The sequence below is a fragment of the Astatotilapia calliptera genome, chromosome 20 (assembly GCF_964374335.1).
Source record: "Astatotilapia calliptera chromosome 20, fAstCal68.1, whole genome shotgun sequence".
Classification (NCBI taxonomy): domain Eukaryota; kingdom Metazoa; phylum Chordata; class Actinopteri; order Cichliformes; family Cichlidae; genus Astatotilapia; species Astatotilapia calliptera.
The window spans coordinates 33,296,124-33,321,094 of record NC_137441.1 but is presented as its reverse complement, the minus strand read 5'-3'; the positions used below and the strand labels follow the sequence as shown (position 1 = coordinate 33,321,094).

The following is a 24,971-nucleotide window of genomic DNA, read 5'->3' as shown; positions in this document are numbered from 1 at the left end:
GGTTAGGAACACCTATTGAGCCTGCCGAGCCTTCAGTTTAGACACTGGGACTTTGAGCTGGATCGACTGGGTTTAAAGATGGACATCTTGTCTCTGTACCCCAGTTCCAGCAGCCGGCACAGAGAAAATGAGTTCTGAGGATTGGGTTTAGATTTGCCACTGTAGCACTTCCACTCTGATACACTCTAGCTACCATCAGGGGAAGGTTGTCAGAGAGAGCGGGAGCGAGAGGGAGAGAGAAAACAGCGAAGCACAGCAGTGCTATCTAATAGATCAATTTGTAATAAATCTGTTGCCTCAAGCTGTTGTTGTTCGCTTCAACTCAGTAAAAGGTGTCTGCGTTTCTCAGGCAAGAAAATGCTTGTCAGGCTGGGCATACAGAGCTATCAGTGAATAAGACGCGCCTAAAGCACAGTAAATCATTTTCTCTGTGCTCAGTTTACATAGGTCGAACACACGGCTCTTATCAGCGCATTCCATTGGCCAAAAAAGGAGGGTTATGACCAATCAATAGGGCTGAGCGCTGAAATCAGGAAGTAACGCTCCCCTCACATTAAATTTCCCCCCATTATCCAATATGAACCATTAATCATGATGAAGGAGCTATCGATTAGGCTATGAGCCAAGGTTGGTCAATTTATTTGCCAAAAGTCATTGAGTCGGGGCAAGGATGTGTCGACGAAGTGCCGATTTACAAAAACCAAGCGACAGAATTAAAACGACCCCATTATTATGACAACAGTTTGATCTTTAGGGTAACAAAAGAGCAGGCCTCTATAAAAACCACATGGGACCTCTCCGGCTCCTCCTCCACTAGCAGCCATATGGACCGTACTAATTGTGTTTTACGCCAACCATTTTCACCGATCCATCGGGGACTTGTGGAAGTGCTGTAGCTATAATGTCACCAGCAGTGGGCTGGCTCATGAAAGAAACATTAGCAAGCAAGATGAGAAGACAGGAAGGCAATGCACTGCAAGTGTACACAATTATTGATTTTATTCAAATGGAATCTGTGCTTTTCTGTTCAGAATCCGATGTCTTTTTAATAATGATTTCTATTATAGCTTTCCCTAGATGGAGCTTTTGTTTGAGAGAGGCATTCAGTTTAGTCTCACACTTGCACCTTGTCAGAAGGTGAAATCTAATATCTAGGCATGTTGCCAGTGTGTAAAGATATAGCTTTAAAAAGGAGACTTGTAATCCCTTGTATTATCCAGTTTACACCATAAATATGTTTTATCCAGTGATGTGATAGATTTGTTTGTTTTTTTGCACAGGGGTGGGGGGTCGGGGGTTGTGCTGAGCACTAACAGATCATCTTTCACTCATTTTTGTTTTATGGCTACACAAATGCTTAGGTTGAAGTATTTCCTTTGCCCTTCAGGCCAGGGAGTGGTTATAAAGCGTTTAGAGTGCCAAGTGTGACTGAGGCAAATCTGTGTGTGTTTTAACGTGTCTGTGGCATGCAATCATGAAAAGGGCACATCTATGGAAATTAGATCCCGTGAAAGAGGGGAGGAGCTTTGGAGCGGTGAAGGTGGGGAGGAGGGAGGGGGGAAAAAAACCACACTCTCGTTTCATTGTGTCCCCTCTAACAGTTTTCTTGTAATTATTGAAATTGATGTTTGCTGTGGAGCTGTAAATCTGCAAGATCTCCTGTTAATAAAGCGGCAGAGGCAGCCGAGCCGTTAGGCTGGGAAATAAAAGGTAATCAAGCCTCCAACATCCTGTCCCTCGCCCCAAAATGAAGCAGCAGAAATCCTAATTAACTGAGAGGATGAGGAGCTCTTACTACACTGCTTGGCTAGTCGATGCCAGAGCTCTGTGCTATACTGTAATGAAGATGCACTGCTAGTTTCCCCCAACCTCTCTTCTTTTTTTCCCCTCACTCTCTCCCTGCCTTCCAGCTCTCTCTATCTTGCCTGTGGTATTTTTCCCTCTCCTCAGCTCCTTTCCTTCTCTACCTCCTCCTCCCTGCCTTGTCTGTGAAGTTGTGGATGTGACCATTGCTCGGAGTGAGAGGCGCTTTTTGTAGCCTGGAGGTTTCTGGAAGTCCTGCACAGGAAATCGGTGAGCTAGATGACGGCCTCTGTGATGGTTATTGCTGCTTATGTAAAGTGCCGTGAGAGCGAGGGAGAGGCGGCATTGATCTCGTCCCACTGATTTCATAGATCCTCTTTAAGATGACAATACAGTTGTCTTTCTGTGTCATCTTCAAGTGCTCCTGTTTTTCAAATCAGCGATGTAGCAAATGACTCCTGTCATCAGCCGCACATGCTCAAACGGCGTCGTGTCAGCTTTGGGGAGCTGAAAGTCAGGTCAAAGCTTGCTTTGCACATGTGATTTACTGTATTCAGTAATGTTGTTTTTTTTGTAGTTTTTTTTTTTAAAATTTGGTTTTTTTTGCTCTGTAACTCTGGTATAAAGCAGCAGCAAGACATGCTCCTCGAGGTGAATGTCATGTTATTAACATCTTTGTTTTTGTGGAAGAGTGAGTGATCATCGATTGTCTGAAACCCGAGCTTTCCTCAGCCCTCCTGCCAGCTACTCTTCACTATTTACCTGTAAACTTGTCCTTTTGTCTCTTGCTTTGTCTGTTGATGGCCTCAGAGCTCTTTCTTTGTCCCTACCCCCTACCCCCACCCTCCCTTGTTGTACCAAAGCAGCCCAAAAGCCTCCAGGGATGAACAGACAAATAGAAGACAGCTACAGGTGAGGCTCCGTCCCTACATTCTCCCCATCTGTCTTTCTCCCCTGTGAGCACTCTGCCAGACAAGTTTTCAGGCACTCAAAAGCAGCAAATCGACTCACTGTAGGATTCACTGTCACTTAGTCGAGCTGGGGCACAGCAGCTCACTGGGAGGCCGGTTTCTCTTCCTTTCTCCATTTCGCCACTTCCTCAAATGAGGAAAACGATATTTGGCGTGGTTCTTTGCATAGCCGAGCTCGATTCCAGCTCCTCGCAATCCTGCTTTGTTTCTTCGTTTATGCATTAGTGTGGCGCTGCAGATGACAGCTTGATTAAGTGCTTGTCACATCTCAAATAATTCCAACTGGATGGGTCCAGTCAGCTGCGCTCCATCTCGATTTGCTCCGGTTAATTTTAAACAGCGCGACTGACGGGCGAGATGGTCGCACGCCGTCGCACGGATCCCTAGTCAAAGTGGTGGACGGTTTTGTTTCCCGTGCACATGTTTCATGATTGCGATTGAGCACGGGGAGAGCGCCGTCAAAGAGTTTCAGTCTCTGCCTTTTTATTCTTGGCACAAAGCAAACGATCTGCTCGGCACAAAGCCAGCAAAAACTCCGGTAGAGAAAGCTGGCATCTGGCTTCACATCGTGCGTGTGCACTCTGATGCATCCACGAGAGCATCGACATGCGCCCTTGGTGTAATGAAAGCCAAAAATTCTCATAACAGTAGGAGTTTAAATTTCTCTCCTAAGTGCAGCGGCTTGCTCACAGGGAAGAGATTCACCGGCACCTCTGACAGCCCTCAGAGACCCTTTCCTGGAGAACCAGCAGTCCTCCCTTTCTTCTCCCTGTTTCCCTCTGTATTTAGCACTCAGCCTTTTCCTCTAATCAACAACAGGCTTGTGAAAATCTCTACATAAAACACACAGTGCTACTTTTTTTCCCTTTCTCTCTTTTCTTCTGCCTGATTCTTCCCCAGAGTTCTTTTTTTGTCTTGCCTGTGTAGCTGCTGCTATAAAGAGGATGACAACAGGCAGAGGAAACTAAAAGGACGAATTGTCTTTACCTCCCCCCCTTTTTTTGCTTTTCACTTTATCACTCTGCCTCGCTAATGCAGCTGCTTACATTACACGGGGCTCGTTCACTTTATATTTGCTGTCGCAGGGAGATAAAGACGATGAAAGTGAGAAATATACGTGGCAATCTTTGGGAATTTAGCTTAGGAATGTGGATACATGTAAGAAAAGAGATCATACTGGCTGGTTTTTTTCTCCTTTTTTCAAATGTGTATTTTCGTTTTTTCTTTTTTTTGTTTCATGGGTAAATGGAGCTCATGGGGCACGGGAATCGACAGGCGCGTTTTAATTGTTTGTGACATGTGAAATGAGAAACAATAACGTGCGACTACTACAGGGCCCATGAGATTACAGTCTGGTCGGCTGCTTAAAGGAGTGTCAGAGAGATGCATTACCACATCTCTGTTTCCCTTTCTGCCCTCTGAGCCATAAACCACTCACAAGCATTTAGCCAGCAGTGATTTCTCCTCCGCTCACCTCCTCACCCTGTTTTGTGATCCTGTGGAGAGCATACCGTTAGAAAACCTCCCAGGCTTCCTAAATGAATCCTCTGTGTGTCTGTGTGTCTCTGCTTGCAGCCTTGGTACTCGGCAAATATCTGCAGCACCACCTGATTTGACTTGGTAATGGGGCATTGATGAGTCTGGGGGGAAATCGGGGGGGAGAAAGAAGAAGGGAAAAAAAAAAGGCACAAAATCGTACAGCCCCAAACCCACTACAGTGAGGCGGCACCAAACACGGCGTCAGTTTCTCAATAGCAATTGACAGAAATGGAAAAAAGAGAGGGTGAGGTAAAAATGGAGGACTATAGAGATATAGCTGTCATCTGTTGATGCCTGCAGCTGCCTGCTATTGCTACAGGGGGAGAAAAAAGCCAAGAGGTGGAGATGAGCTTCAACACCCAGGCTTCAACTCGATTTGTTTTTTTGTTTCTGCTGTTGTTGTTTTGTTTTTTTTGCCTCCACTGTCCTGAAAAAGCAGGTTTTCTAAGCAGAACAGCAGATTATTTACATCCTTTAGCAGAGCTCATTTCTCACAGAATACTGAGTTGTGTGTGGAGGACATAAAATGCAGCCAAGCCAGGCAGAGCACAGGAGATAAAAGCAAGATCGCTTAAGCACTCTCTGTTACCTCTAAAGCACATTTCTATTGCTGTTGATGTAGCCACTAGTCTAATAATTCATCTTCCCTAGTCTTTTTTTTTTTTAAATCACGGCTAGCCTTGTGCACACACACACACATACACGCACACGTGCCCACACACAGTAACCGCTCTCAAACACAAATTCCCCTCTCTGCTGAGGGTAGACCCCTTCTAATATAAAACAAGCAATTCAAAGACGAAATGCTCGTCATCCTGCCGTCTCACCACGGCCAACAGATGAGTAGTGCTGCTAACAAAAAGCAGGGACTGACTGCGCCCAGCTCCCTCGCAGGGGCATCTTGTCTATGTTATCACTCCAGCTAGTGCTGCAATTAATATTAATGTGCTTTAAAGCACGCTCCAGCAGCCCCGCTTCCCTCGCTCCTCTCTCGTTTGCTCTGTGTCTGTGTGTGTGCGCATGTGTGTTTGTTACTCAGGAGGAAAAGAGCAATAAAGCCAGCATGGGATAAGAATCTAGGCAGGATATGACAGTCCTCATGTCAGCTGTCGTAGAGCTGGAGGGATATGTGGATAAAGACAAGAGATGAAGCTGAATCCCAACCAGCCAAACAGGCAGGTAGTACGGCTTGTAGGTAGAGGCTTCGAGTGTTCACAGCGGCTGGGCTGGGGGCTGTGCACAGCCTGTTTATTTAGTCATGTTGTAATAATGCTTGACCTTTTCTTTCAAGTCCGCAGGCTGACCTTTAGCACCTTACTCCTCTGCAAATCACACACACACACACACACACACACACACACACACACACACACACACACACACACACACACACACACACACACGCAGAGGGAGAGTGAGACAAGCACCTCCTTTGCAGGGAGCTTCATGGTCTGCCAGCTCTAGGAGTGGATTGTTCCAAATTAGTATGCATTAGGTGGTTAGTGCAAAGCATTTAATTATGCGAGATGGCACTAAACTGTCTATGTTATGATTAGCCCAACACGTTACAACTTTAATCTCTTCATCCCCCCCCCTCTTTCTGCGGGTGAAGAGGAGATACATTGGGGGATATGTGAGGTGGTGGCTTATTAGGGATAAGTTTATGATTTTTCAAGTCTGTCTTAAAGCAATGCTGATTTGCCTGTATTCTCATGAGTGTAGGTGTTGATCTCGGTAACAATTCCCGCTCTCCACTTTGGACCTTATGCTTTTCCCTGTAATGCAGTTACACTGTAAGAAATTGGGGGTAAATTGCATAGCCCTCTTTCAGTGCACATTAAATTCCTCTGTGGCACATAATAAGCCTCAACAGTCCCGCTATGCTAAATCTAGCTGGTATCTTTTTAGAGTTAATATCTATTTAGCACAAATTTCCTCCATTTTTGTTTCTTAAGTTGGCTCCCTGTGGAGCTCCTGTGGGAGGACACTTTAAAGTAGTTCTGTTCTCATCACTAACTTGGAAGTCAATGTATCCAGCAGATGTGATAGCATGAGTAGTTTTTTCCATATTTGTAGTTTGGGACAGAAACAATTAAGTAATAATGTGTCTAATTGTGTTTGGAGTATGGCTGTGTGACGACATTACTAGCTGCCCGTTACGCGGCTAATACGGTGGGTGTACTGGCGCTTTAAGACCTTTCCATTTGTTTGCCTTAATTTCTTCTTTTATGACGTAGTATTTTTATGTGCTTTTATAGGGGCTCTATAGTGTAGTGGTAATAAGCAGACGGTAGCTGGTTTGATCCTCGAAGGAGACACAAGCCCTGCTGTAGTGACCCTGCTTTGAATAAGGGAGCAGCCAAAAGTAGCTTTTATTTTTTTTGTGCTTTTATCTGAGGTGTTGTGAAAGTAAAAGGCGATCTCGTAAGACGTTCCTTAGAGAGATCAAGAGTAGGGCTGCCACGATTAGTCGACTAGTCACGATTATGTCGACTATTAAAATCGTCGACGACTAATTTAATAGTCGAAGCATCGTTTGAAGCTTTGTAAGATCACAAAGGACGCAGGAATGAGTAGTAGGATTTAAGAGTGTAATAACGGACTGAAACAGAAGATGGCAGCACTGCATGTACAAGGATGCCAGCTGCCGTTAAACCCCGAAGAAGAAGAAGAAGCAGCTGTGTCCCAGAATTCATAGCGCAGCCCAGCGCAGTTGTCAACAATGGCGGCAGCTAGTTAGTTTTAACTTTACTCTTATTATTCTTTCTGGGTCACAAAAAAAACGTTTAACATATTTTCAGGCGAGAATGTAGCTGTGTAAACCTCAAATATCTGCTCAGTTTATCAAGACACCACATATTTTCAAAAGCGCTCCGACGTTTTCGGAGACGTCTGTTACCCACTAGCTCGTTAGCTAGGCGGGGGCAAGGCTAACTAGAGCCGTGAGAACACCGGACTCCCGGCAAATCGTTTTCAAACCCACCGCCGTCTTTCGCTAGTCAGGTTAAACATATATATAAGTCACTTAGATAACTTAAAAATGTTATTGTTTGGCTTTCTTTAGTATTTTATTTGTTCCTGAGTAAATCGGTTTGGCTGAGATTAAAGTTATAGTTTTTGCACAGCTAAAACTGTCAAGCAGACAGCTGATTATCAGAAGCGTGAGACGCTGGAGTAGGGTTGCCAACCGTCCCTTAAAATACGGAATCGTCCCGTATTTCGAAACAAAAGTACACGTCCCGTATTGAGCTAATAAGGGACGCACTTTGTCCCGTAATACAGTGAGAATCAAAAGTAGTCTATAAATGTTAATGGAATTAACGCTTTGTTTGAAAACATAATTCCCAGCCCCTCTCCTGCTTTGTGACCAATGAGCTGACAGCACACTTATGACAATTCGAGTATGACAATTCAGATTACCGCTCATCTCATTGGTCGAGGAAAGGTCGCTTACGGAGAAAATACCGGAAGACAACAGATGACCACAACAAGAAGCATGGCCAACAGGGAAACAAACGCCGACACGGCGGTGCAAGTCTCGGACGACAGTACACCTAAAGCTGGGCAAACACTGTGCGATTTTTTTCAGTCACGTTATTCAGCTCCTGCTCAAACTGCACGATTGACTCGCAGGGGTTAGAAGTTGGTAGGTCACGATGCAGGGTCTCACACTATACCGCCCGATGCTCTGATGCGACCTGAGTGCTCACACTGTGCCTCCATAACACGAAGGTTATAACAGAAAATCTGTCGCGCTCTCTCTCTCTCCATCTTACACTCACACAGACACACACACCACCACCATCAACTTTGCTAAATTGCTAATGAAAAACATGATCAGGCAGCTGTGATTGAGCAGCAGTGTAAATCCAACTGTTTTCACGGTTGTTGTGGTCGTGATAATTTTGTGATGCCACATCGAAAAGGCTCGGATGAGCTTTCCAAAGTTCTACAAGTTGTGCCTCCATCGCTTGTGTCCAGATCACACGCTGCACAGCCGTGCTGCTCCATCTTTTACACCAACGTTTACGTGTTTGCGCGCGAGCAGTGTGAGCGGCTGTGATGAGACCCTCACGAGCGATTGATGATCGGGAGCTGGTCGTGAGGTGTTAATCACTTCTCGTTACCCCACGTATACTACACGATGCACGATGAAGGCCAAAATCGGTCAAAAATCGGCTCAAAATGGGCCTAAAATCGCACAGTGTGAGCCCAGCATTAGAGCAGCAATGTTTGTTCCCCTCAGAGAAAGGGAAGAATGGGAAAAGGAAAACACCTGGCTGGAAAAAGTTAATATGGGCATGTGCAATGAATATCAGCGCTATGTGGCCAGAAGTGTGATAATATAATTTATTTTGTGTAATAAACAACTGCAAGGATAGATGATTACAACAAATAGATGACTAATACATAAAAGTAATACATAGATGAATAATGATGATGAGTTAAGATGCGTAATCATGGGAACAAGCGGGTTTACAAACAGGAGCAGCTGATTAGCATTAGAAAAGCTGAAATAATATTTCAACTGAAGCCGATTGTACTAAATGCACTAAATGTGCACTGTTACAAGAATGTTTTTCTTTCTATTGTTTTCTATTATTTTAAGTTAAGCAGGACAGAGTTCTTTTAAAGAAAGATTTACTTATATTCTCAAAAGTTAAGCATGACAGGCTTCTGTTTAAGAAGGAGACCTGTTTTATTGTGTTAATGTTGTCATTTTGAGCTAAAAATAAATGGCTAAATGATCATTTGTTTCACATGTGTTCATATCACAAAGAATACACATCTACTTAAATCAAATTCAAGTCAAAGGGTTAAAAAAATAATTTCACACACAAAAAAAGAGCTAGAAAATTCACCACACTGGGAAGGGTGAAGACAACTGGGTCGCCCGGCCCTGGCCACGAGGTGTCCCTTATTTATTTTTCAGGGAGTTGGCAACCCTACGCTGGAGAATATACTCCGGTGTCCTGTTATATTTTAGAAAGCAAGGAGTTTATTAAACTTCACCGAAACAATCTGCAAATTTCATTAAAAATTAATAAACTACCATCTTGTCTTTATTTTTAGTTAGCACAAACACTTAAAGCTGCAAGCTAATGATAGTTCTATAAGAGCAGATGCTGCTGGTGCAATAAGCTGTACGCTGTACGTCCAATGGATGATGATCTGATTAGTCGACTAATCGCAAAAATAATCGGTGACTAGTCGACTATCAAAATAATCGTTTGTGGCAGCCCTACTCAAGAGCGGACCGTGTTGCTACTGTTGGAGAAAACTGACATAAATACACTGCTGGCACAGCTGAGCTGAGCTTGGAGAAGGATTGCCACAGCAGGAGAGGTGCTATGAGAAGAAGGCTGAAAAGCACAGCTATGTCATCATAAGCTGACCTACCAACAAAGAAGAGAGTGTTAAGTGCAAAAAACCCCCAAAAAACTAGATGTGTTGGTAATTATCAGTCAGCCAGCGTAATATGGAGAAGTAAGGGCGAGATGTTGCTAAAAAGGCCGCAGAGATTACTTTCCAGTTAGCAGCTCATTTGTTACATTATTTGCCTCACCTATATAGAATCGCATCTACAGTGTCAGTGAGTGTATCTCCCAAGAGCATGTATTGATATGGTAATCGAGAGGTTGTGATCTTGATCTATTTTTGTATAAATCTCTTCTTAAATTCCAAATCCGCACTTGACATCAGTTCTCTTTGTAACATGAGTGATAAGTCGGCCAACAAAACCTACACGTGGCTACTTTAAGGTGTCCATCCTCCAAGCTTGGCAAGGAAGAAATAGAGGGGAGTTTTTGCTAAATAGGCTGTGTTTCTGAAATATTGGCATTTTACCTCGGACAAACTTGGCAGTGCATTCTGTCACCTATTTCTTAGAGCGTTGTTGTGTTCTGGGGAAAAACCTTTGGTGCCCAGATGGAGAGCAGCGGAGAGAGTCACAGCTTCTCACATACACGTGGGTACATCAGTTTTATTTTAAGTCACAGAGTCTTGAAAAATCCCATCCTTTAAGAAACGCTGGCATATTCCCATTAGATGTCACAAGTATCCTCACTATCTCTGCAGCTAATGCTTTCTCCCTAGAAGGAGTTTGGTATTTCGCTTGTCTCCCCTCCTTCACTCCCCCTCAGATACTTTGTCAGACGATATTGAATCAAGCCTTTTATGTGTGTACGTGCATATCCCCGCTCTCTGTTTTCACTGAGCCGCTTTTCATGGAAGGCAGGCCTTTTTAATCTTGGGCAGCAGTGGCAGAAGCAGCCTGGGCAGAGTCGGAGCGAACCAGGCAGCCATCCAGCCAGGCAGTCAGTCGCTGCAGCGGAGCCCCAGCAGCTCCCCGGAGGAACCCATTATACAGGAGAGATATCAAACCATGAATCATTTACGCCAATCCTCCCATCCCCTCCCTTCACCTACCTTTGCACGCAGCCCTGACGCCCGGCCCCGGCCGCCTGCTTGCCGCTGTCTGCATCATTAATGAATGATTATTGCATTTCATAAACATGGAGCTACAGTAATTAAAGTGTTATCGATCCCTTCCACGTTGACTCCAAGGTGAAGAGAAATGTTTGCGTGTCCTCCACTTACACATTTTTTGGTCACAATGCTGGGTAGAAAAAGTCCTTCTAGGAACAATAGGCAGTGATTTATTTAGCCTGAGGGCATGATACATATTTTTTTTCTCTGTTTAGACACTTGAGATGTAGTCTTGAATCAGAGAGGATGATGAAGATAGAGCTGGGTGGGGTTTGTGGGTTGCCTCTCATTGTGCAGCGTGTCGGTGGTGTTGGAGTGTTTTCCTATGTTAGTGTTTGGTGTTTTGCGTAAAAGGTGGAAGGACACGGAGGTTAATGTGCTGGAAAAGAGTGATTTAGGTCAGTGGTCGTGTCTGCATCTGTCACTCTGACAAGCTGGCGCTTTAGGAGGCTGTGTGGTGTTGAATAAAGGAGAGAGTGAAAGACAAGTGAGGAGAGAGCCGGCTCTTTCAAATGGAAAAGAGGAAAACCTGACTTGACTGTGATTTGCGCTCTCAGCGACAGGCACAGTGTTACAAGCAGCCGTTTGATATAAACCTAATCAGTTTCGCCTCTTTATTGAGGATCAAGACAGTTAAAAGTCTCTGCAAATAAGTGCACGTGTCCCTGCCTCCCTTCCATCTGTTTTCCTTCCTTACTCCCTCTGCCCTGCTGTCATTTCTCCCGGTCATTTTTTCCTCCTCTCATCTCATTTTCACCATGCTTGTCTCTTTTGCATTCTTAACATCTTTCCACTGTTTCCTCATTCCTCAGCCGCCACCTCCCTCCCCCGACCGTTTCAATCAGGAGGGCACTTCAGCGTAAATATCACAATCGCTTTAGGGGGCAACAATTGTGTAATTCTAGACTGATAGCGATGTTTAAAATAACAATTTGGCCAATAGCAGTGGGAGACATTTGTTTTTTTGTTTTGTTTTTTCATTTTGGGTTCCTCCTTTTGTTTGCGGGAAAAAATGAAATCTCGATTATGAATAAATAACTGTTTGAAAGTATTTCGATCTATCTCTACATGTTACAAATGTGCAAAACTGGATCTCCAAGGACACACAGTATGTAAACACAGGCCACAGTCAATAGGCTGATGTCACTTATTTGACGTCGTTCCAATCAGTGAAGAGAAAAGAATGGAGAATCCATTCATTAATGAATGGGATGTTTGTTTGTTTTGGGGTTTTTTTTTATGCTGTGTCCCCTGTGGATTACATGCAACTTACCCTCCATAGTTATCAGTAAAATTTCCCTTTCCATTTCAGCACCTAAATGGATAGTTTCCCTGGAATTATTTATTTTCATAGACGCAGATTTTAATAGGCTCTTTGTTAAAACTAACTAAATGTTTATTCACAGCCGTTGTTTGTTTTCACCCCCAAAAAAGCGCTAAATAAAGTCATCACAAATACGGAGTTGTTAAGGACGACGTACAAATGCGAAAAGCAGATTGATCGAGCCATTAAGTGCGAGATAGCCCGGTTCAGCAAGCTCGTGCTGATTAGTAGCCTTTTCTCCCTGCCCTGTGCCTTGTCCCTTTTGTTAGTGAGCCACATGGCTCTCTACAGGGCTTAGTCTAATCAGTGCTAAATATTCAGCGGTAGCCCGTAGCCTAATCAGGCAGAGCATAATCATTGTCAACCAATTGCATTCCTCTTGACCTCCCAGATGGAGGTAAACTGCACAGCCTCTCCATAGCACCGCCTCAATTACTGCAGTAGTAATGGTGATAAAGAAGAGCACAAGCTCAAATGAAAATGGCTGATTGATGTGGACACACATGGCTCATATTTGGATTATAAGGAAGAACATTACGGGTGTTAGGGTCACAGTCATGGTGCGGGATTCGAAACATTGACCAGGTATTTCGTGAATTTTTGCCCTGTTGTGAAATACGACAGCATCCCCAGGGGTCTTGCCACCTAAAGCACAACCCTCTTGTTCCTCCTCTGCTGCAGTGTCAAGGGGGTGGGACTGTATATCTAAAATGCTCATGTGTGCTGCCTGTGACTGGCCCTCTTATGCTAGTGACAGCTGTGGGGTCAGAACAAAAAGCTGTCTATTTCCGAAGCCGCCATCCCTCTTCTTTCTCAGACACACACACACAAAGAGAGAAAGAACCAGTTGGAGATTTGCGGAAATTGCTTGTTTTCACTGTTGAGGCATTCATCAATTATGGCTTCCAATCAAAGAATTAATAATGTTTCAGTGTGATTTGTTTATATTTTAGTTTGTCTGATTAACTAAAAAACTGAAACATAATTTTTGTTAATAAAAAATACTCACATTTTGAGAAGGTGTAATGTTAGTTGATGAATTATAGTTTTTTTTTTATTATGCTTTAATACATTGATTGATTTGTTTAAGGACTTTGAATTTATTATTTTGCTGATGGGCAGTTCAGAGCTCTTCTTGTTGTCAGGCTGCTCTTCAGTTGTTTCTGTTGATCCAGGCTGAGAGCATGAATAGAGGGATGTAACTAATTGACCCTGGCACCTTAAGGGGGCTGAGGTAGAGTTGGGGAGCAGGTGCTGAGTGGGTTGCCCACCGTCTCTCACGCCGGTCCTCGTCTCAGCGTGCGTATCCCCGCTGAGCACCAAACACTCCCCGCTGACCGATTGGCTCACACGGCTCTCCGTAAGTGCAATGATGCTGGATGCCTTAGCCTGCGTGAGCAGCATAATACCGACTAATGCCTGAAGGAGCGCTCTCCCCATTTTTATATCACCGCTTCCCTCAGCTGCTGCTTAGCCAAGCCTGGCCAGTGCAGTGCAGAGTGGAGCTGAGTGCCTTCCTTTTCTGCTCTCACTCTGCTCCGCCTGGCAGTTTATTAAAAGGAATACTAGCTTTTTCCTCGCGCCCGGGTGTTTGATTTCGACAGCAGCAGAAGCTGTCACGGCAGATAAAAGGTAGCGGGCGCCAGAATTACGGTGCACACAGCATCTGTATTTACTGCGTCATTCTCCCTGCCTCTGACAAGGGAGGAGGAGGAGAGGAGGAGAAAATGGAGGACAGGCTGCTGCGTTCATGTGTCTTTACATTGACATGTCTCATCAGGGAGAGAGGTGGACAGACAGTCTGCAGTGAAGCCATCAATCAGCCCTTTTCAATACATCTGTCCAGTACACTGTAATGCTCACACATAAAGACTGACAAAGGAAGGCATTATTGGTTCTGTTGACATCTTTTTTTTTTTTTATAAACCACCTTTCAGATGGCTTTTCAGATGGAGTAAAATAGCAGGGTGATTGCAGTGTGCTGGCTAAAAATGTCAAGGAGGCAGTTCTGGATTGATATGATTGCTGGCTTGTTGCTTTGAGTTTTGTTTTTTCAAAATTAGCAAGCACACAACACAACGGTAAATATAACAGCGATTCAGCTATCTTATGCATTTGTATAATGAGAGGTTCTTTGTTCTCACCGCGGGTGTCGTTGATTCCTCCGACGCCGCCACTTAAACCTAATCAGTTAATTGTGTAAAATGATTTATTTTCGACTTCAGCTTTTGTTTCTGAAAGTATTCTCTCTGTGTACCTCTCCTTGAAAACAACTCAACGGAGAGATCCATTTTCCTGGCTGTATCCCTAACTGAGGCTGTGGGTCATGCTAATTTTTCATCGGCATCATTTCATTGAGCTTTAATTAACACAACAAGGATTCGGTGTCCTCCAGTGTCATCTGCTCAGACAGCTAATACAAACTCATTATCTCAGCTCCCTCTAAAACAGTACTGTATTACCCTGCATACTACTTGGGCATACATAAAAAAAAAAGAAGAAAACCCCCCAATACTGATGTATTCATCTGTGTAAGATAAGGGTTTTAGATCATGTCCTGTTTTAACCTAACTCTGCTTTAATACATTAGTATCCATGTGCTCGTTTGCTTCACCTGCTTCAGCAGCTGTCTGTCTTCTTCATGCATCTCGATGCTGTAGCCTGTGGTGACAGCAAGACTAATGTATTCACGGCACCGCCACGGTGAGAGGCATTACTTTACCTCTGCTTAATTGAGGGGAAACTCCCCTGACACCTGCTTAGTACAGCACTAAGCTGGGAGAGCGGCCAGACTCAACCCTAGGAGCATGAGGCCACTGAACCCTGACTGAGAAATAACGCAACCCCAGACCACCCAGGGGCTGCCGAGGGAAGAAATGATTTAATAATACTGATGAGATATTACACCGACTCTTCCTCCACTGTCTCCCTCTCGTTCGCTCTCATTACTTTTTACCTGGTGAGGGAGACAGCTCTGACTCTGTGCCTGAAGGTGTATTTAGATGGGGCTGCTAAATATTTCAGACCCTGAAGACAGAGACTCTGAGTAAAAAGAAGAAGCAAAGAAGGGAGCAAGAGGGGCAAAAAAAAAAAAATCCGTGCACAGGGGTTTGACATGGATTGTGGAGGGAGGTTAGGGAGTGTAGTCAAGGGCAGTCAGGGCAGGCCTGTAATTGGCTGACACTGGAATATAGCAGTGGATTTGTGTGTGTGTGTGTGTGTGTGTGCCTGTGTGAGTGTGCAGTCAGGCAGTGTCTGAATACTGTAAGGCCAAATATATCGCTCCAGCCAGACTGCATTGCTTTCAGAGTGTTGATATGCTGCCATCACCTTGCACTAGAGTGAATGTTGATCTCAAGTACAACAGACACTAATATTATTTTCTTTGGGCTCACATACCAAACTCCCCCTACGTCTGGAGCCTTATAGGCAGGGTGCCATCTGAGACTCGGCATGACAGCTCGACTGAGCTCCTGCCTCGTTTTTAATTGTCCCAGGCCCCAGGGGCTGCTGGGAGCTAGCTGGGCGGGGCTGAACATTTTCTCCAGGGGGATGTGGAGAGGTGGGTGACAGAACACTCGCAGTGTCAGATGCAGGTGCAGAGAAAAGAGATGGAGAGGGGGCTGACAAGCTAACCGTGGGGAGCCAAGTAGTGGGAAGCCATTCACTAAAATGAGAGAGGAGAGGGCTTTATATAAGAGGAAAGCTCACAGGAGGCATCCATTTTCCTGCTCCAGCACCGCTGCACACACAATATGTATTATCCGTGCAGTTATCAGCTGGTCTGTTAAATGACGTTGTTGCTAGAATTTATGTAAAGAGCACAATATGGCCGCGGCGTTATATCAACAGTACATTTTTACAATGTGACGTTTAGTAGCATTACTTATTCAGAGGATGAAAAATGTGCTCCCTCTTGTGTAGTTGTCCTGTCATCATGACCCAACACTGGCTGGTGGATCATAATCTTCTATTCCCTGCTATGGTTCAGCTTGGTGGTTGTGATTAGGCCTGGAGTGAACAATGTGGCTTCAAGAATTGCAGTCATTTTGAGTAGAATCACAATTCATGACCTCAATCACAGTTCTCACTACAGATGTAGTTGAAGCCATGTGATCTTACATGTGGTCTTTGCAGAAATGTTGCTGTGTTTAGTCCTTTTAAATTGGACTGAATCTGTTCTCCCCTTCAGTGCAGTTTGCTTGTGCAGTTGTGAACATGCTGTCCGTAACCAAAACCACTATCAGACCATTTGGAGGGCATGATCTTGGTCTGGTTTTAAACTAACTCCACAGCGGTTGGTTTATGGTGTGAATGTAATCTGACACAACTGCAAAATGAGTGCTGTCAAAGTGCCAAATGCCTTCCTATAGTCAAGTATGCTTTACATTCTGGGATCTGGCAGGGTACCATAGATGAGCAGGGTACACAAATAGTCAGTATTGGCTAGAAACTAGCTATAAATTCTCCTTTTTCTCCGTTAGGCCAGCTAGCTCGTGATTGTCTATCATGCAGTCATGGAATTGGTGGCGACATACCGTCTTTGAAACCGTAACTGCTGTTGTACATTAATAAAATAGGAATAATACATTTAACTGAATAGTATTTCTGTAATTGACTAGCTAGGGCAGCAATGTTTAGACATCTAGTCGACCAGTCATGCACTTTCCTAATTATATGCAAGTATTTTATTTTGAAAGTTGGCCTGAGCTTGTTTATCCTTACCTGCTTAGGAGTCAGAGGGAAGTCCAACAAGCTAGGCTTTTTTTACATTATCTGGCTGGATGAAACCTAAAACCCCAGTTGGAGACAAAGAGTTTCTCAATTTTCTCTGTTAAGCCACACTTTCTAATTCAAACTGCCTGTGTGGTCACAAAAAGTGAGGTTTTCATACATCACGTGAGACAAAATGATCCCTATGAGTGTCACCTACTCTGATGAGAGATGATATCAGATGATGATGATAAAATGTTGATAAAAATCTATAGAACATAAAAACATAACCATAAAATGCAACACGGTTATGTTTTTATGTTTTATGCTGTAAATAAGATAAGAGATTAAAGCTCCAGAAAATTGTTAATCTTCAGATTTAGTTCAGTGATTTAGCTTTCACAGCTGCCGTTTATTTCTACGTTACCATCCAACATCATAATGAAGGAGATGTGGAAGTCATTTTAGTTTAGGGCTGTGCGATATAACGATATATATCGGATGATGATATAAAAACGTCTATCGTTTCATTTTACGCTATCGTTTCTTTCGTGGTGTCGCAAAATAAACTGTTTACGGCAATATTTTTTCATGGTTTTGATGGTCACTGTAGTGGCTATATTAATTTCTTAAAGTTCTCTCTTTCTCTTATATTTTATATAACCACACTACGGACGGACAAGCGCCTGTTTTTATGCGTTGTGGTTAGCAACAATGACGGTAACAGCATCGCGTGTCCGCTTGTTTATGTTCCACATAAACCTTTCACAATAAAGCTCAAGATTCTGTTGAGACTTTTCAAAAATATACTGAATCACGTGAAAGAGCAGATTATTTCCGGATGAGAAGTAGAAAAGAGCCGTCAGGTGCTAAAAAATAAACCTTAGACTCAAACGTTAGAACAGACTTTTCCCCGCAGCACGCCGTGTAATAAATACTCACAAAGAAAACGGCGGCCGTTACAACTTATGTCTAAAAATGTATCGTTTCATGCATCGGTTAAAACACTCGACTCCAGCTACACGATGCGCAGCTGGAAACACTTCCCGCAAGTCGAGCTGCCCAAGATTCACAGAATTTACAGAAAATGTTACATTTTTGTGATTTATATCGTTATCGGACGATAGAATTCTTATATCGGGATATGAGATTTTGGTCATATCGCACAGCCCTACTTTAGTTTGTTGGCAGATCAAAATGAAAGTAACTGTATTGATCGCACAGGTCTTCTTGGTGTGTGTTCTTTCTTCTAGTAGATCACATACCAAAATAGGGTTGTTGCTGGCCAGGCTGCGTCAATTTACAGAAAAACATTCAGAAGTTGTTGCAAACCATTTGCTGGGCACAGGTTCAAATATGTGAACAATTTTCTCCATTTACATTTTTTTGATTATAATAATTAATATGAGATTATTAATTTGAAAATGCTCCTTTGGGTTCCGGGAAATGGTCACAGTAGGCTCTTTTTTTTCACAACAAATCAATTTATTGATGAAAATAATCTTCATCTTAATTGATAATGAAAACAATTATTTGTAACCCATGTGTGATTGTGTAATTGGCTACACTCATATAGCACCACAATTGAGCCTATTCTCCAGAAGTATTTTATTAATTTATTTCTTCCCGTTTTTATGCTGCGCACCAAAGCCCAGTAAATATCTTTGGACTCCTCCTCCATGTTATGTTGCAGCGTCAGTTTCTTCCCAGTGCTCAGCCTCATACCATATTTTTCTGTGATGTTGCTACTGCCTTGCCACACATTCTGCAAATACACCGCAATTTGTACTATTAATCTGGCAGCTACATGAAAGCTGAGTCAGATGCTAGAGCCTCTTTTTGTCAGGCAGTTTTGATTGCTGCAATACACTGTCAGCTCCAGTTATGATTCATCGCTCTATTAAGGTGAACATATATCCAAAATGCTTCTGAATAAGGCAGTACATGCCTTAATGTGATTACACTTCCTCTGACTTTGACCGTATTCAGGTTAGGTTAATTGGAAAAGAATGTCTACATAGCAGTTTATTGTTCAGAGTATTGTCCCTATTGGGTAAATTATTGTACAGCTACAGTCCTTGTAAATATACTCGTTGAGCCATTGAGGTTTTTTTTTCGTTAGTAAATCATTTGAACAATTGCAGAGCTGTTAAGGGCTGCTGGAATAAAATGTTGTGCAGCTGATAGGAAGCAGTGGCATGAATTCGGGTCTTGCTTTTCCTTTGCTGCAGGCACGGAGACGTCATCAGCCCAGCCTCGCTGGGGTCAGAGTCTCTGTAAATAGCCCTGAGGGGATTCAGGCTGCACTGATAGCATACCTGCTGTTACCCTGAGACGTTATCCAACTGCATGCCATCCCAAGCCCAGGCTCCCTCCCAGCTGCTGTGCTCTGCTTTGCATTGTTCTGCAATACCTCACACAAAGATGGAGTGGGGCCATTATACCTCTGGCTCTGTAACGCTCCCTGCAGACACACATAAACATACACACTCATGCTTGCTTACACCTACACCAACAAGCACGCACATAACTGCAGCTATTCACATTTGTCGCTGGGTTTAGGTCTTCATATGTTTGTCATTGCACATTGCAGGTACAAATCTTTGCACAGCCATATGAGACACCCCCCCCCCCCCCCCCCCCAACACACACACACACACACACACACACACACACACACACACACACACACACACACACACACACACACACACATACACAAATCACACTGGATTGGGCTGTCACCACAAAAAGCTCTGCAGCGGCAGCGCTGGCTGGCTTTTTCGCAAAGGGGTCAGAGTGGACTGCAAATTACAGCTGGTGGCCAACCACGGCCTGTGATGGGTCTCAATGCGCTGTGTGTTTACCCACACACCTGCACCTCCTCGGATGGTAGAGGCGGCGAGCACAGCCGAGAGCACACAGCCATTTTGTAACACCTCAAGGAACTCTCCTTCTTGTCTCCCTCCTCTCTCTGTATGAGGAATAGATGAGGTGGTGCCATTAAGTGAATTTGCTGTTATTTCCCCAGGCTCTTAGCTGAAGATGTCAAACCTCAGCCAGTGAGGCAGCCAAGTATGACGACTCAGGCAGAGGCTTACACACACAAACACACACACATACACACATTGCACTCTGCTACGCACATGATCAGCTTTCATGCTTCTGTGTAATTTATCAAATTGCTTGGGCATGTGATGAATGGGTCTAGATCTCAAAAGGAAAAAAAGGCATTAGGTTTGCATTAGGTTGCTGTTTTCCCCGTGTAACTGCTTAGAATTTAATTACAGTCAAAGGTAAACATCGTATTCACATTTTCTGAAACAATAATTCTGTAGGCCTAATTGCTTTGTAGTTTCACAGACTACACTTGAGCGCTTACACGAGGGGAATCAGCTTGTTAAACAGAAACCGCTCAATCCCATTACATATACTGCAGACTGCTACATTCTTAGTGTGTGGAATGAGCAAGTAGGCTTAATATTCTCTACATTTTCTCACAATTGTCCGCACTCACACATCCTTACTGTAGAAGAGGCTGGTTCTCTCCTGGTGATTTGTCACAGTTCCCTATTGTATCACACACCGCCTCTCCTTCACACTCCAAATCCCCCCCCCTTCTTTCTTTCTTTCTTTCTTTCTTTCTCTCTCTCCCTCCCCTCCCTCGCTCCCTAAATCATTTCTTTACATGTGTGTGGGTGCCCCCTCTTGCTGTGATTCTGATACTTCATAACGGCAGGAGGAAATTGAGCTGACCTTGAGGCTGCCGAGCTCCTTTATAATGCTGATGTATGGGGCCGTGAGCGCAGGCAGCCAGTAAGTGAGAGGCATGTTTTTATTTGCTGGGGAGCAGGGCCCAGTGTCAGGACACATAACAAGGTTCATTTCTCGCCCACTCGAGCTAGCTAGTACGCTGGGAAGCTTAGTGTCAAGCATTCAAGTCCACTAGGTGTGATTTAACTGCATTAGCCTTTGTATACTGGAATAAGTTGCATCATGCTGCCTAAAGGATGATGATAAGCAGACCCATGAAAAGAATTAACCCTCTCCCCTGGATATACAGAGTTCTCTAAAATGTGACTTGCATGGGAAAAGTGTTACTGTTGACAAGACCCTTAGCTCAAGGTTGAAGTAGAGATGATTTCATATTGGATTGTGTCTTTCTTTAGGTGAGTACACAGTGGGCAGTGTTGTAAGGGTGATGCTATCTGTTTGTGTTACCTTTGGGTTGTTGTTCATGTCATATTATTATCATTAGTTGTTCAGTGTAGATGGCCCACTTTCCTTTCTTCAGCACCTCTCTGCTCATCAGCGCAATCAGGTACCTCCGATCACACAATCCGACTGCTCTCAAATTGTTGTCATGATTGAGACCAATTCAGGAGCAGGAAACAGCAAGAGGGCTTATGATTTAAGCATGAACACTGTTCAGGAGGTGGACCTGATGAATTAATAACTGCAAAAAAGAGATGAAGAAATAGTAAATGCAATGCAAAGCCCTGCAAAAAAAGTGAAAAAAGATGCATTTATATTTTCTAGAGTTTGCTGGCTTTAAAGTAAGTGAGGAGGGAGGTTGTTACATATAATTTGTTGCACGTTGTAACATAAATGAGGGTTCCAAACAGTGTTAAGAGATGTAAGCAAGTAGTTAAAACACATTAAAGAGATTTCTATTGCTGTTGTCTTCCACTCTGACATGGGTGTTTAATTCTGTTGTTTGTTTTAAACTTCCATTGTTGTCATTCAAATTCTTTGGTTTTTGATCAGATTCTTTTATTTTCAGTCAAATTCTATTCATTTCATTCTAATTCAGTTGTTTTCATTGAAATTCCGTTGTTTTCATTCTAATTTTACTCTTTTAATTCAAATTCTATTGTTTGTTTTAGAATTCTGTTGCTTTCATTCAAACTCTGTTCTGTACATTCTAATTCGGTTGTTTTTATTCTAATTCCGTTGTTTTCATTCTAATTCCGTTGTTTGTTTTAAACTTCCATTGTTTTCATTCATATTCTGTTGTTTTCATTCAAATGATATTGTTTTCATTCTAATTCTACTCTTTTATTCAAATTCTATTATTTGTTTTAGAATTCTGTTGCTTTCATACTGTACATTCTAATTCTGTTAATTTCATTGAAATTCCGTTGTTTTCATTCAAATGCTTTTGTTTTCATTCTAATTCTACTCTTTTTTTAATTCAAATTCTATTGTTTGTTTTAGAATTCTGTTGCTTTCATTCAAACTCTGTTCTATACATTCTAATTCCGTTGTTTTCATTCAAATTCCGTTGTTTTCGTTCAAATTCTGTTGTTTTCATTCAAATTCCATTGTTTTCGTTCAAATTCCATTGTTTGTTCTCAAATTCTGTTGTTTTCATTCAAATTCTATTGTTTGTTTTAGAATTCTGTTGCTTTCATTCAAACTCTGTTCTATACATTCTAATTCCGTTGTTTTCATTCAAATTCCATTGTTTTCGTTCAAATTCCATTGTTTGTTCTCAAATTCTGTTGTTTTCATTCAAATTCTATTGTTTGTTTTAGAATTCTGTTGCTTTCATTCAAACTCTGTTCTGTACATTCGAATTTGGTTGTTTTCATTCAAATTCTGTTGTTTGTTTTAAACTTCCATTGTTTTCATTCATATTCTGTTGTTTTCATTCAAATGATTTTGTTTTCATTCTAATTCTACTCTTTTTATTCAAATTCTATTGTTTGTTTTAGAATTCTGTTGCTTTCATTCAAACTCTGTTCTATACATTCTAATTCCGTTGTTTTCGTTCAAATTGTGTTGTTTTCATTCAAATTCCATTGTTTTCGTTCAAATTCCATTGTTTGTTCTCAAATTCCGTTGTTTTCATTCAAATTCTGTTGTTTGTTTTAAACTTCCATTGTTTTCATTCAAATTCTGTTGTTTTCATTCAAATTCTACTCTTTTTATTCAAATTCTATTGTTTGTTTTAGAATTCTGTTGCTTTCATTCAAACTCTGTTCTGTACATTCTAATTACATTGTTTTCATTCAAATTCCGTTGTTTGTTCTCAAATTCTGTTGTTTTCATTCAAATTCTGTTCTGTACATTCTAATTACATTGTTTTCATTCAAATTCCGTTGTTTGTTTTCAAATTCCGTTGTTTTTATTCTAATTCCGTTGTTTTCATTCTAATTCTGTTGTTTGTTTTAAACTTCCATTGTTTTCATTCAAATTCTGTTGTTTTCATTCAAATTGTGTTGTTTTCATTCAAATGCTGTTGTTTTCATTCTAATTCTACTCTTTTTATTCAAATTCTATTGTTTGTTTTAGAAATCTGTTGCTTTCATTCAAACTCTGTTCTGTACATTCGAATTTGGTTGTTTTCATTCAAATTCCGTTGTTTGTTTTCAAATTCCGTTGTTTTCATTCTAATTCTGTTGTTTTCATTCAAATTCCGTTGTTTTCATTCTAATTCTACTCTTTTTATTCAAATTCTATTGTTTGTTTTAGAATTCTGTTGCTTTCATTCAAACTCTGTTCTATACATTCTAATTCCGTTGTTTTCGTTCAAATTGTGTTGTTTTCATTCAAATTCTATTGTTTGTTTTAGAATTCTGTTGCTTTCATTCAAACTCTGTTCTATACATTCTAATTCCGTTGTTTTCATTCTAATTCCGTTGTTTTCGTTCAAATTGTGTTGTTTTCATTCAAATGCTGTTGTTTTCATTCTAATTCTACTCTTTTTATTCAAATTCTATTGTTTGTTTTAGAAATCTGTTGCTGTCATTCAAACTCTGTTCTGTACATTCTAATTACATTGTTTTCATTCAAATTCCGTTGTTTGTTCTCAAATTCTGTTGTTTTCATTCAAATTATATTGTTTGTTTTAGAATTCTGTTGCTTTCATTCAAACTCTGTTCTGTACATTCTAATTACATTGTTTTCATTCAAATTCCGTTGTTTGTTTCCAAATTCCGTTGTTTTCATTCTAATTCTGTTGTTTTCATTCAAATTCCGTTGTTTTCATTCTAATTCTGTTGTTTGTTTTAAACTTCCATTGTTTTCATTCAAATTCTGTTGTTTTCATTCAAATTCTACTCTTTTTATTCAAATTCTATTGTTTGTTTTAGAATTCTGTTGCTTTCATTCAAACTCTGTTCTATACATTCGAATTCCATTGTTTTCATTCAAATTCCGTTGTTTTCGTTCAAATTGTGTTGTTTTCATTCAAATGCTGTTGTTTTCATTCTAATTCTACTCTTTTTATTCAAATTCTATTGTTTGTTTTAGAAATCTGTTGCTTTCATTCAAACTCTGTTCTGTACATTCGAATTCGGTTGTTTTCATTCAAATTCCATTGTTTTCGTTCAAATTCCATTGTTTGTTCTCAAATTCTGTTGTTTTCATTCAAATTCTATTGTTTGTTTTAGAATTCTGTTGCTTTCATTCAAACTCTGTTCTGTACATTCTAATTACATTGTTTTCATTCAAATTCCGTTGTTTGTTTTCAAATTCCGTTGTTTTCATTCTAATTCTGTTGTTTTCATTCAAATGATTTTGTTTTCATTCTAATTCTACTCTTTTTATTCAAATTCTATTGTTTGTTTTAGAATTCTATTGCTTTCATTCAAACTCTGTTCTATACATTCTAATTCCGTTGTTTTTGTTCAAATTGTGTTGTTTTCATTCAAATTCCATTGTTTTCGTTCAAATTCCATTGTATGTTCTCAAATTCTGTTGTTTTCATTCAAATTCTATTGTTTGTTTTAGAATTCTGTTGCTTTCATTCAAACTCTGTTCTGTACATTTTAATTACATTGTTTTCATTCAAATTCCATTGTTTTTATTCTAATTCTGTTGTTTGTTTTAAACTTCCGTTGTTTTCATTCAAATTCTGTTGTTTTCATTCAAATTCCGTTGTTTGTTTTCAAATTCTGTTGTTTTCATGCAAATTCTTTGGTTTTTGATCAAATTCTGTTCTTTTAAACATGATGGTGACAAAGAGACAGTAGAAAAACATATACAATCATTACATTGTTTTGACTTTGTTAGAAATGTTAAACTGTTGTTTGGGGCTTTGTGTCCAGCAGTAGTGGCTGTGGTTGACATTATGAAGAGCAGAGGGAAGCTCACCAGCCCTGCCAGTTTAGTTCACTTCTTATATG

General features: G+C 41.5%; 1 protein-coding gene across 2 annotated transcripts in view; it reads left to right on the top strand.

Annotated features, from left to right (window-relative positions):
• rerea (arginine-glutamic acid dipeptide (RE) repeats a) overlaps window positions 1-24,971 on the top strand; it is a 130,529-nt gene that overhangs the window by 5,468 nt on the left and 100,090 nt on the right. The window contains exon 2 of one of the 2 annotated variants that reach the window (XM_080295448.1): window positions 2,670-2,715. The exons of the other annotated variant lie outside the window; for it this stretch is intronic. The gene's annotated coding sequence lies outside the window, so the exon portion shown is untranslated. The remainder of the gene's footprint in view (window positions 1-2,669; window positions 2,716-24,971) is intronic. 2 annotated transcript variants of the gene reach the window in all.